Source organism: Tursiops truncatus, chromosome 2, assembly GCF_011762595.2.
Source record: "Tursiops truncatus isolate mTurTru1 chromosome 2, mTurTru1.mat.Y, whole genome shotgun sequence".
Lineage (NCBI taxonomy): Eukaryota > Metazoa > Chordata > Mammalia > Artiodactyla > Delphinidae > Tursiops > Tursiops truncatus.
In genome coordinates this window covers 173,786,504-173,799,546 of record NC_047035.1, presented here as the reverse complement: position 1 = coordinate 173,799,546, position 13,043 = coordinate 173,786,504, and the positions used below count along the sequence as shown (strand labels likewise).

Genomic DNA, 13,043 nt, shown 5'->3' with positions numbered 1-13,043 from the left:
ATGTCCAGGAAGCCATAAATCGAAACAGTTTTACATTGAAAAATCACCTTTTCCCCTTGAATTCTGTGTGTTTACATTTCATAACCCACATACAGAAAGTCAAATTGCTGATTCTTTTTAAGGCCAAAGGGGTTGCCCATTTAAAATCGTCACAACAATTTCCAATGTCTTGAGGGTTGCTCTAATTAAAAACCTCTCCTCCTAGGCTCTTCCTAGCTTCTAATTCTTGTCTGTACCATTTTGATGCTGGTTTTAAAATTCTAACTTTCCTTCCCGTTCACAACCATAACTTTGACTTTTTCACCCCATTCTTCGTCCTTCAGATCACCTAGATGTGAGCCTATGAACTGTGGGCAAACCAGGTCACAAAAGCTCTTATGAACTCCCTCAAAGAAGCAAATAGCAGGCCTCCTGTAGTTCACGCACCAGGGGAAGCCCCAGGCCCCTGCAATTTACAAATCCAGCTTATAAATTAAAGACCTCGAGTACTGTAAACAGGGACAGACATTTCAACAGATGACAGGCAGAGAAAGCAGCCTCTTACTTGACCAGGAGGACATTAGGCTGAATAGAAATCTCCACCTCAAGGAGCTGTGGAGTCGGTGTTTGCGGGAAGCAGTACGATCTCTTTTAGATATATTTATAATTCAAGAAAGCCCTTCTCTGTAAATAAATGGGTAATACTATTTGATCAAAAGTTATTTTCCTATAATTTCAAATAAAAATTCTAGATATAATGTGTAGCTAGTATAGGGCAATTTCAACAACAACAACAATATACATCTGTATTTCTAGCAAATGAAAAGCACATGTATCAACAATTTTTTTCTCCCATATGCTCAGCTATGGGCTCATTACTGTTAAGCTGCTATATCTGCAAACCTCTGAACAATGGCTCCTCCTGTAGCTGGCTTCCTTGATTCTAGAAGCCTCAACCTAGCACCGTGGTGACCCACTGCAGGCTAGCTGTTACCCACCTGCTCTGGGCCTCAGTTTCTGGTCTAATATTAACACTACCTGATAGGACTGTTGCAAGGATTACATAAGTTGTTATGTGTAAAGTACTAGACTGTGCTGACACAGAGTCAAGCACTGTACGATTCTTGGCTATTTTTATTATCCTTAACATCAGAAAGGTGTAGCTCTGGGGCCAGAACATTAATAAGCACAGCTTACGGCAACCGCTGCAGGAATCGGTGCCTCCAGACTGCTTAGCTCTTGGCGCAAGTTCAAAGTCGCCTGTGTATTCCGTCCTGTGCATTCTAATTACTGATGTCTTCCTGTACGCCTCCGCGTACCTGGTGCTTGGCATGCCTGGTGACGCATCTCACTCTGGACTCTAAATATCTTGAGAACAGGGACTCTATCTACCTCGCCTTGTAGACTCAGCACCTAGTGCGGTGTCTTGCATAGAGTAGCTGCTCTATAAAAACCCAATTGAAACATAGTAAGTATTAGCCATCTATCTGTCTGCCTCACTCAAGCTCAGTTCCTGAGAACAGAGGTTACTGAACGTTGGTTTCTGCATCCCTAGAAGGGCCTACCTCACACTGGCAGTTAATAAAAGCCTACCACCTACTTTTTTTATCCATGTTTCGAATTTATTTTGCATGTTATTTTGACTTATTCACAGCAACTTTTTATTGACTGAAACAAAATGCATTTCTGAAATGAAACAATTCTCTTTTTTCTTTTCCCCTAGAAGCTCTTGATAGAGCAGGAAATAAAACTTTTCAATGACTTTTTAGTCCTCAGAGTGATGACTATAGAGAAAAGAAGCAATGATCTTTTTTCCACACTGCTCTGGATGGAGCCTTTGTCGGGAATCATCCTCCAGAACCTAGCCAGAACAAAGCCCTTCTTCAAAAAGAGTCGTCCTCTGACTGCTGTACAGATTCCATTCAGTCAGCACTGTGTCCTCGCTCTTCCACAATTGTGACATGTTCATTATCTGAAAACTCTCTCTGCCCACCCTGCTTGTGACCATGCCCAGCTCAGCTTAGGACAAAAAGCCTGTTTGGGCGGCCTCCTACTGCTGACCTCATGAAACACAAACTCAGGGCAAGCAGCCTTTGGACCACTCAGGACCTCATCAATGAAAGATCTTCGGCATGACCTTCAGTCTGATGCCTGGCTGAAGGTCGCACAGTGGGCCTACCTCCCAGGACCCTCAATCTCAAAACATGCACACATCCCAGGGAAAAAGGCAAGAACCTTCTGGGAGTCTAGATAAATATCTTAGTTTTCTCAGGGAAAAAAATGGTGATTTCACATTCCTCTGAGTCATTCTATTACTAGATTACTTCCAGGTGTTATGGCAGGACAGTCCACCACAACGTGTGTCACTTGCTAATGTCAGGTCGGAGCATAAATACATGAGTCACATATGATCCTTCCAATTCTCCTTACTCAAGGTGGTAAGAGAAGTGATTTATTTCTCTTGACTTTCCAAGATGAAATGAAGCTAACTTCTTTGCTTAAACGAAATAAAAGCTCTGTCAGATGGAAACTCCCTTGCTATCCCTGGTGCCCTGGTCAGACGTGGAGTTTTAAAGTGAGAAAGCATCTTGGACAGTCATCAACCTCACAGCACAGACCCCGCCTGAGGCCTAGAAGAGCTGAGACGTTTGCCATGGTCACAAAGGAAAACAGAGGATCAAAGCAAGACTAACGGTCCTCCTGCATTCTCCTCAGCCCGTCTGCTTTCCACACGCCACACGGAAAGGAGTCTGGCCAAGAACTTCACCCTGACCCGCAATCCTGAAGAGGCTGTCCGCAGCTTCCCCTCACTCCCTGCATTTTGGTAGTCCAGCTACATAATTATCTGCTAAAAAAATATGAGAAATAAAGACAAGCCTTCCAGTTCAAAGTAACAGCTACATTACTATTTTCTTAAAGATATTACCCCTTGCAACTGCTACAGGCTTCTTTCCTCCACACTATTTCCAAGACAAGGCTGCGTGTCCTCTCAGAGCTGCTTCCATAAATAGTCCTCAAGTATATTCTGAAAAAAATGGGAAAGCCCTGTACACAAGCACCCTTATGATAGTGAGGGAATGGAGATGACGCCCACCTGAGAAGGGCACACGCCTAGGAGCATCCTAATACTCTATCAGGGACTCAAAGCAAAAGGACGGCCTCTGACACTGAGCAAACATTGAGGAGAATGTAAATGCCATGCCCTGTGCCACCTGGTACCATAACTGACAGGGACATCTCAGAAAACAAGCTTACTCGTAAATAACTGGTAATGTTTCCCTACCCATCACCATAAAATCCAGTAATTCAATAATCCCAAACATATTCTGAATCTTATACTTTGCCATTGCAAACACCAAATACAAAATCTGATACATTAACTTCAATTTGACTATTTCTTCTTTTTTCCCAGTCTAATGAGAAGGAAAAGGGCCTGAATGTGGGCAATAATAAAAAGTGTCTTTTTAAGATATAATACAGAAATAGGTCAAGAAAATGAGAAGTAATGTAATATGGCACAATAGCGTATTTTTAATGACCTTCTTGAGGCTCACTTTGATATATACTTGGAAAACATGGCAATTTATTTAAAGTTGTGACAATCTTAGGGTTTTCATAATTTCTATAGCTATAAAAATTAATGAAAATATTTTACAAATTATTTTAAATTACAATTTAATAATAGTCTGAGATAAAAATCTAAGATATCAATGAAAACTGAGAAGCAGATAAGTAAAACTTTATTAAATTTCTCATTTCCTACTGAGGGAAGACAAAAGATACCATCTCATTCCTGACTTAATTATAGGTATTACATAGATTGAACGTTTCAAAAAAACTTAAAAATAATCAGCAGCAGATTTCAAAGCAGGCAAAAATTCAAAACCAAATTAAACAAAGATAAACTTTAAATCAAATAGCAAAAAGCCCAAAACACAATGGAAAATAAAAGACTTGTATAAAAGAAACAAGATCAATGAAATAAAACGAATTAAAGATCAATTTTGACAATAAATATAAATGAGTTAAAATACCTGTTAAAAGATGAAGGTTCCTCCCATTAGGTGAAAAAATCCAACTATGAAATCCAACTATGCTCCACTTATAGAAAACATATCTAAAAGAAATGACAAAGGAAGGATAAATATAATAAGAAGTACACAGATACATAGGGAAATATAAACTAAAGTAGCAATATTAATGTCAGCTAAAGCACAAGGCATAAATTAGGAAAAAAGTGATATTATTCTGATAAAAGGTATAATCCTCAATTGAGATACTGACAGTTAATAATACATGAACACACAAAGCAAAACAAAAAAAGAGAAATATAAAGAAAAATTAATGGAAGAAATCACTGATTTACATCTTTAAGCCTTTGAGATCAGATAAAAAATAATTATAGAAAAGTTAAACAACATAATAAATATTTTAGTATTTTACAAGGAAGACAAATTCTTTGAAAAAGTCTGTGAAACTTTACTAAAACTGATCATAAATTAGTCAATGAAGACATTTAAAAATTAGAAAAGCAGAATGCTGTGTATCAATTTATTACTAATTAGTACCTAAATTTTAAAAGTAACTTGTAAATTGGAGAAACACTCTCCTAAATAACTACTGGATTAAAGAGAACTCTTGGCATGAAATCATATGCTAGTTTAGAAATTATTTTAATTGAGAATACATATCAGGGACTTCCCTGGTGGTGTAGTGGTTAAGAATCCGCCTGCCAATGCAGAGGACGTGGGTTCAATCCCTGGACTGGGAAGGTTCCCCATGCCGCAGAGCAACTAAGCCTGTGTGCCACAACTACTGAGCCTGCGCTCTAGAGCCCGTGAGCCACAACTACTTAGCCTATGCACCGCAACTACTGAAGCCTGCACGATCTAGGGCCCACATGCCACAACTACTGAGCCCACATGCTGCAACTACTGAAGCCTGCACGCCTAGAGCCTGTGCTCTGCAACAAGAGAAGCCACCACAATGAGAAGCCCATGCACTGCAACAAAGAGCCCCCACTCGCTGCAACCAGAGAAAGCCCGTGTGCGGCAATGAAGACCCAACACAGCCTAAATAAATAAATAGATGAGAATACACACCAAAATATACTGGCTATGGCAAAACAGTACACAGAGAAAAACTTCAAAGTCTTAAATGCTTTCCATTTTCTATTAGGGTATAAATTTTCTACCATAACAAAAGGACTCAAAAATATAGTAGGCACAGTTAGAGATTTTTCTTTTTCATGTCACAATGCGGGGTGCAGGGGGAGGTGTGCGTCACAAGATCATTCAGGGACCCAAGATGACTCTATCAGCTTCCACATGGCTTCCATCTCTGGACCTAAGGTGGCTGCTATACCTGATGTAACATCCCCGCCAGCAGAAAGAGAAAAGAGAAAGTCTAGGGCAAGTAGCTTGTCCTTGATGAGGTAACCTTATACACGTCACCAGTCACCTCTCATTAGTCCAAAGCCACACCCTGCTGCAAGAGAAGCAGAGAAATGTAGTTTCTAGATGGGCAGCCGTGTATGTGCTCAGGTAAAATCTAGGAGTTCTGTTCCTAACAGGAAAAACAGATCGTAAGTGACACTGGAGTATCTTCTACATATTCTTTCTAGTTAAAAAAATGAAAAGAACAATAAAACAAAATCAAGAGGGGATTATATGTAATTACTTCATTTTAGCTGGATTCTTCTTAGTGCCAAAGACACTACCAAATATCAATTAAAGAAATTAGAAAGGTACATCAATGAATTTTAAGGATGCTAGGGTCCCATTCCAATACATCAAATCATAGGCTAACTACACTGAGAATTCATCTACTCTCTTTCCTTGTTTAAGGATATTTAATTCATGTATTTCAATTTATATTGTGTATACTGATTTATCTAAATGGAATTTTCAGGTCAACTCAGTTTCAGCCTCACACAGAGAGGTCTTCTAACATTAGTCAGAAGTTAATGTTTTGTTAGTAAATTAACTTTCAAATTTTTGGAATTTTTTTCAAAACAACATTATTGAGGTAAAATGTGTACATTTCAATGAATTTTACAAACATATACCTATATCCATATAATCACCACCATAGTCGAGATATAGAACACACTGATCAAACCAAAAGTTTCCCCTGAGCCCCATCCTGGTTAATCAAACTGTAGAGATATAGAACACACTGATCAAACCAAAAGGTTCCCTTGAGCCCCATCCAGGTCAATCACACTCCATCCTCAGCTGCAGACAACATGTCTGTTTATTGTGACTATAGATTAAATCTGTTTGTTTTGGGGTTTTTTAGTATCATTTCTGGTATAATAATTGTGTGCAGTAAATGGAATCATAGGGTTTGTGTTCTTTTGTGTCTGGCTTATTGAACTCAGCATAACGTTTCTGAGATTCATTCATGTTGTTGTATGTATCAGTACGTTGTTCCCTTTAAATGCTGAGTAGTATATTATTACATGGATATATGCCACATGTGTTCATCCACCCACTAGCTTATGGACATTTAAGTTGCTCCCAGCTTGAGGCTATTATGAGTAAAGCTGCTATGGACATTCATGTACAAGTACGTGTGTAAATATATGTTATCATTTCTCCTAGGTAAATATTTAGTAGTAAAATTGTTGTATGTTATGGTAAATGTTTAACTTTATAACACACTGCCAAACAGTTTAAATGGTTTTATCGTTTTACTTTCCTACCAGCAATACACGAAAGTTCCATTCTAACACTTGTTCTTTTAATTTTAGCTATTCTGATGAATATACAATGGTATCTCATTGTTTTGGTTTGCATTTTTCTGATGTCTAATGATGCTGAACACCTTTTCCTGTGCTGCATTCATTATTTTCTTGTGCCTAGATTTTTAACTGGGTTGTCTTTTTAATGAGCTGTAAGAGTTCTTTATATATTCTGGCTACAAGTCATTTGTCAGGTATATGTATTGTGAATATGTTCTCTCTGTTTAAAGATCACCTTTTCATTTTCTTAATGATGTCTTTTGAAGAATAGAAGTTTTAAATTTTGATGGAGTCCCATTTGTCAATTTTTCTTTTATGGTTCATCCTTTTTGGGCCCCAAGAAATCTTTGCCTATCCCAAGTTCACGAGTATTTTCTCCTGTAATTTTTTTCTTGAAGTTTTATAGTTTTAGTATTTTATATTTAGATCCATGATTCTTTTCAAGTTATTTTTATATCTAGAAGAAGTAAGAGTTGAGGTTAATGTTTTTACATTTAATATCCACGTGTTCCAGTACCATTTGTTAAAAAGACTATCCTTTCCCCATTGAATTAACTTGGCACAACTGTCAGAAATCAACTGACCATATATGTGTGGGTCTATTTCTGGATTCTCTATTCTATTCCATTGATATATATGTTTACCTTAGGCCAACACTACCTTGATCACCGCAGCTTTAAAGAAGGAGCTTTAAAAAGTAGAGGAAGTCTCGAAATTAGGTACTAAAAACCTTCCAATATTGTTCTTGTAAATACATTTTTTAGTTTTTATAAGTCCTTTGTATTTTGATATAAATTTTCAATTTCAATTTCTAATTTTTCATTGCTGGTATATATACATAAAACTGATTTTGTGTATCTACTCTGCGTCCTGCAAGCTTGCTAATAAATTCAATGACAAATTCTAGTGGCATTTTAGAGATTTCTTAGCATTTTCTCTATACATGATCATGTTGTCTGCAAATAAAGACCTTTTATTTCTACCTTGCCAATGTGTATGTCATTTGTTTCTTTTTATTGCCTGTTACACTGGCTGGGGCCTCCATTACAGTATTAGATACACGTATGGAGGAGATGGGCATACTTGTCTTGTGTCCTGTCTTAGGAGGAAAGCACTCCATCTTTTGACTTTAAATAGGACTTCAGCTAGAAGTTACATGTAGATGTCTTTCGTCAGGTTAAGAAAATCCTCTTCTGTTTCTAGTTTCCTGACAGATTTTATCACAAATGGCTGTTGAATGTACTCCAATGCTTTCTCCTGTAACTACTGACAGGACCATATAGCTTTTTTCTGTTAAAGTGATGAACTTATGCTAGTGAATTTTCCAATGTTAAACCAACCTTGCATCCCTCGAATAAACTCATTTTTAATATCCTGCTGGATTTGACTTACTAATGGTTCGTTCACAAAATGTTTCACCTATGTTCAAGAAGGATATTTGTTTATAGTTTTCTTTTCTTGTAATGTCTTCACCTAGTTTTGATGTTAGCATAATGCTAGTGTCCTAAAATGAGTTGGGAAGAGTTTCCTTTTCATCTATTTTCTGAATTATTTCTCCTTCAAATGTTTGATAGAATTCATCAGTTAAAACATGTATGGGCCTGGAGTTCTTGGTTTTGGTTTGGTTTGTTTGTGTGGGAAGGTTTTTAAGCAGGAATATAACTTCTTTAATAGATACGGTGCTACTCTAATGTTATCCTTCTTCCGAAGTCAATTTCATTACATAATTTGTGCCTTCCAAGGAATGTATCCATTTTATCAAAGTCGTCAAACTTATGTACAAAAGATGTTTGTAATATTCTTTCTATATGTTTTTAATTTCTGTACAATCTGTAGTGATGTCCCCTCTTTCAATTCTGACATTATACTTAGTAACATGTGTTTCCTCTTTATTTTTGTTGATTAGGATAGCTAGAGGTTTAATCGTTTTCTCAAAGAGCCTGCTTTTGGTTTCCTTGTTTATCTCTGTTGTTTACCTGTTTTCTATTTCATCAATTTCTGTTCTTTTGTTTACTATTTCCTTCCTTCTACTTACTTTCGTTTTAATTTGATCTTCTTTTTCTACCTTCTTAAGGTGGACACTTAGATCGTTTAAAGATTTGCCTAAGCACTGCTTCACATATATCCCAGAAATTTTGATGTGTTTTTATTGTGATTCACTTCAAAACATCTTTTAATCACCCCTCCTTTTTTTTGACCAATGTGCTAGTTAGAAGTATGTGGTGTAATTACAAATGTTGAGGATTTTCCAGATATCTTTCTGATATTGATTTCTAGCTTAATTATATTGTGGTCATAGGATACACTCTGCATAATTTCCATCATTTTAAACTTAATGAGACTTGTTTTATGTATTAGAAGATGGAGGGCTATCTTGGTGGATATTCCATGTGCACTTGAAAAGAATGCATATTCTGCTACTGGTGAGTGGAACGTTCTGTAAATGTCAGTGAAGTCAAGTTGGTTTACAGTGTTGTTATGTGCATCTATATCCTCCCTGATCATGTTTCAACTTTTTCCATCAATTACTGATATGGGTATTAAAATCTACAACTACAACTGAAGATTTGTCAGTTTCTTTTTTTTTCAGTGCTATCAGTTTCTGCTTTGTGTATTTTTACAATGTAGTATTGTGGAATTTAAGGTTATTATTTCTTCTTGACAAATTGACCCATTTATCATTATTATGAAGTGTCCCTCTTTAACCTTCTTAATATCACTTGTTATGAAGTCCACTCTGATATTACTATAGCCACTCCAGTTTTCTCATACTTCGTGCTTACATTGTATACATTTTACACCCTTTTGTTTCTAACCTATTTTGAAGGTTACCTTGGTTTTTTATCCAACTTGACAATCTTTGCCTTCTGATTAGAGTAGATCATTTACGTTTAATGTGATTACTGATATGACTGAATGTTGTCCTCCCATATTGTTACAAGTTTTCTATTTGTCCATCTAGTTTTGGTCCTTCTCCCCTTTTTTCCTGTCTTATTTTGGATTAGTTTTTAGGATTTCACTTCATATCCACCATTAGTTTCTTATTAGTTAAAACTCTTTTTTAGCTATTTTCGTGAATACTCTTTAGCTTAAGACAACCTACTTTCAAAAAATATACCACTTCATGTATAAGACCCTTATGATATGTTTCCTTTCCCCAACCCATTCTTTGAGCCATTGATGTCATACTTTTTTTTTTTTTTTTTTTTTTTTTTTTCGGTACACGGGCCTCTCACTGTTGTGGCCTCTCCCGTTTCGGAGCGCAGGCTCCAGACACGCAGGCTCAGCAGCCATGGCTCACGGGCCCAGCCGCTCCGTGGCATGTGGGATCCTCCCGGACCGGGGCACAAACCCGTGTCCCCTGCATTGGCAGGCAGACTCTCAACCACTGTGCCACCAGGGAAGCCCTGATGTCATACGTTTTACTTTTACATATGTTATAAATCTCACTAGATAAACACTGTCATTATTTTTTATTTAAAGAGACATTTATGTTTTAAAGAAACTGAAACAGGGAGAAAAATTTTTTTTATCAACATATGAACCACTTTTAGCATTCTTTATCCCTTTGTATGGTCCAATTTCCACCTGGTATCTTTTGCCTAATAAACTTCCTTCAATATTTCTTGTAATGTATGTCTGCTGGTCATGAGTTGTCTCAGTTTTTGTCTAAAAAAGTTCTTATTTGGCCCTTATTTTTTTTCTCCTTTATTTTGTATTTTTACTGGCTGTAAAATCCTAGGTTGACAATTTTTCTAGCACTTGAAAATTGCTATTAAATTGCATCCTGGTTTGCACAGTTTCTGATGACAAGTCTGCTGCCGTTCTTGACTTTATTCCTTTGTATGTAATATCTTTTTATTCCCTCTGCCTGCTTTTAACATTTTTCTCTTTATCACTAATTTTCACCAATTTTCTTGATGTACCGTGTGTGTGTGTGTGTGTGTGTGTGTGTGTGTGTGTGTGTGTTTATCTTGCCTGGGCTCTGTTGAATTTCTTGGATCAATGGGTTTATATTTTCTTCAAATTTGGCGAAATTCCAGCCATTAATATTTTTCTCTTTCACCCTCCCTCTAAATTCTGAGACTACAATTACACTTATGCCCATGGTTATCATACTATAGGCAACCAAGGTGCTTTTCATCTTTTTCAATCTTTTTTCTCTCTATGCTTTTGGTTAAATTCTCACTATGTTTTCAAGTTCACTGAGCTTTTCTCCTGAAAGAGCTAACCTGCACTTAATCCCATCTAGTAAAATTTTCGTTTCAGTTACTATATTTTTCTATCTCTGCCCGTTCCAATGTTTTCTTTTTTCTATCTTCTATTTCATTCCTCATTATGTGTACGTACATGAGCCATATTTACAACAGCTGTTTTAAAGTACCTATCTGCTAGTTCTATCATCTCTGTCACTTCAGGGTCTATTTCTATTGGCTCCTGGTTATGGGGTTTTTCTCCTGCTCCTTTCTTCATCTAGTGATGTTTGACTGGATGCAATTCACTGTGAATTTTAAGTGGCTGAATGCTGGATTTCTTGTGTTTGTTTAAACAGTGTTGAATTTCTAGCAGACAGTTGTTACTGTGGATTAATATGATTCTTTTGAGGCTTAGTTTTCAGCTCGTTCACGGCTTGTATAGAGGAACCTTTACTCTAGGGCTCAACCTTACAGTGACCTGGTACTTTTTCACTTCTCATGAGATGTCCTTTTGGGGGCTTCATCCTGTGCATGGTTTGGTGTTCAGCAGATCCTCAGGAGCCCCCCTACGGAGATTTCAGAAATACTTTCTCTGTCCAACACCCACCTCTCTAGGAAGGTGAGATTTCAAATGAATCAGGCTTTTCTATCCTGTCTCCTTGCTACTTCCTTCCCTGCTCCATAGTAAGAGTCAGGTACTTCACTTTTAAATTTGGTTATTGAACTTTAAAAGCTGAAAGGAGAACTGATCTCCCTCTAAGAAACCTACTGAGCATACCTTCCTAGGAGAGGGGGAGGGTAGATAAAGGGTATTTATTTAGATTCTTTTTTCCTTAGGATTGAATACAAAAAAATTTACAAAAATTGAATAGAAAAAAGTATTTATTTTGTTACCCTTATTCTTAAAAATACTTGTGCTTTATTATTTGTGTGGGTAGATACCTAAGTAAAGGCTTAAAATGAAGCTCCTCTAAACCATTAAATAGCTTATTTTATGGAGAATAAAAGAAAGAGCAGATGTTTTAGGGGAGGTTGAAGAGAGGTAAGTTGGTGGTAGGAAGCAAATGTTTCCTCCAAGGCTAGGCTGTCATGAACTAAGTTGGAGTATATAGTTATCTGACAGTTGTAATAACATTAATAATCACAAACTATATCTAGAAAATTATGCAGGCTCACTACTGAAAACTGGAAAAGGCCAAAAATATAAAGATGAAAATATATGCCATCTATAAATCTATCACTTAGAAGATAACAACTGTTAATATTTGGCATGTGTCCTCACAGAGTTTTGCTAAGCATATACATACATACGTATATACACATTGGGTGGGCCAAAAGGTTCATTTTTTTCTGTAAGATGGCTCTGGTAGTACTCAGCTGTCTTTAACTTCATTGGAAACAATTTTGTTAGACTGTATGTGACAGCTGTCATACCAGAGTGCATTTAAAAAAAGACTCATCAAAACTGGTGAATTTTTGTGTAGCCATTTTGATATCAAAGATGGAAGGAAAAAAGCAACATTTTCGGTATATTATGCTTTATTATTTCAAGAAAGGTAAAAACGCAACTGAAACGCACAAAAAGATTTGTGTAGTGTACGGAAAAGGCCCGGTGACTGATCAAATGTGTCAAAAGTGGTTTGCGAAGTTTCGTGCTGGAGATTTCTCATTAGACGATGCTCCACGGTCGGGTAGACGAGTTGAAGTTGATAGCGATCAAATCGAGACATTAACTGAGAACAATCAACGTTATACCCCTGGGAGATAGCTGACATACTCTAAATATCCAAATCAAGCTTTGAAAATAATTTTCACCAGCTTGGTTATGTGAATCGCTTGGATGTTTGGGTCTCACATAAGCAAAAAAAACCTTCTTGACCATATTTCTGCATGCAATTCTCTACGTTTTGAAACATAATGAAAACGTTCCATTTTTAAAACAAACTGTGATGGGCAATGACAACTGGATACTGTACAACAATGTGGAACAGAAGAGATCGTGCGGCAAGTGAAATGAACCACTACCAACCACACCAAAGGCCGGTCTTCATCCAAAGAAGGGGATGTTGTCTACATGGTGGAATTGGAAGGGAGTCGTCCATTATGAGCTCCTTCGAGAAAAC

General features: G+C 37.0%; 1 protein-coding gene across 28 annotated transcripts in view; it reads right to left on the bottom strand.

Moving 5' to 3' along the window:
- ZNF438 (zinc finger protein 438) overlaps positions 1–13,043 on the bottom strand; it is a 291,111-nt gene that overhangs the window by 225,983 nt on the left and 52,085 nt on the right. For all 28 annotated transcript variants that reach the window (XR_012330457.1, XR_012330456.1, XR_012330458.1 and 25 more), the window contains one exon: positions 4,014–4,096. The gene's annotated coding sequence lies outside the window, so the exon portion shown is untranslated. The remainder of the gene's footprint in view (positions 1–4,013; positions 4,097–13,043) is intronic.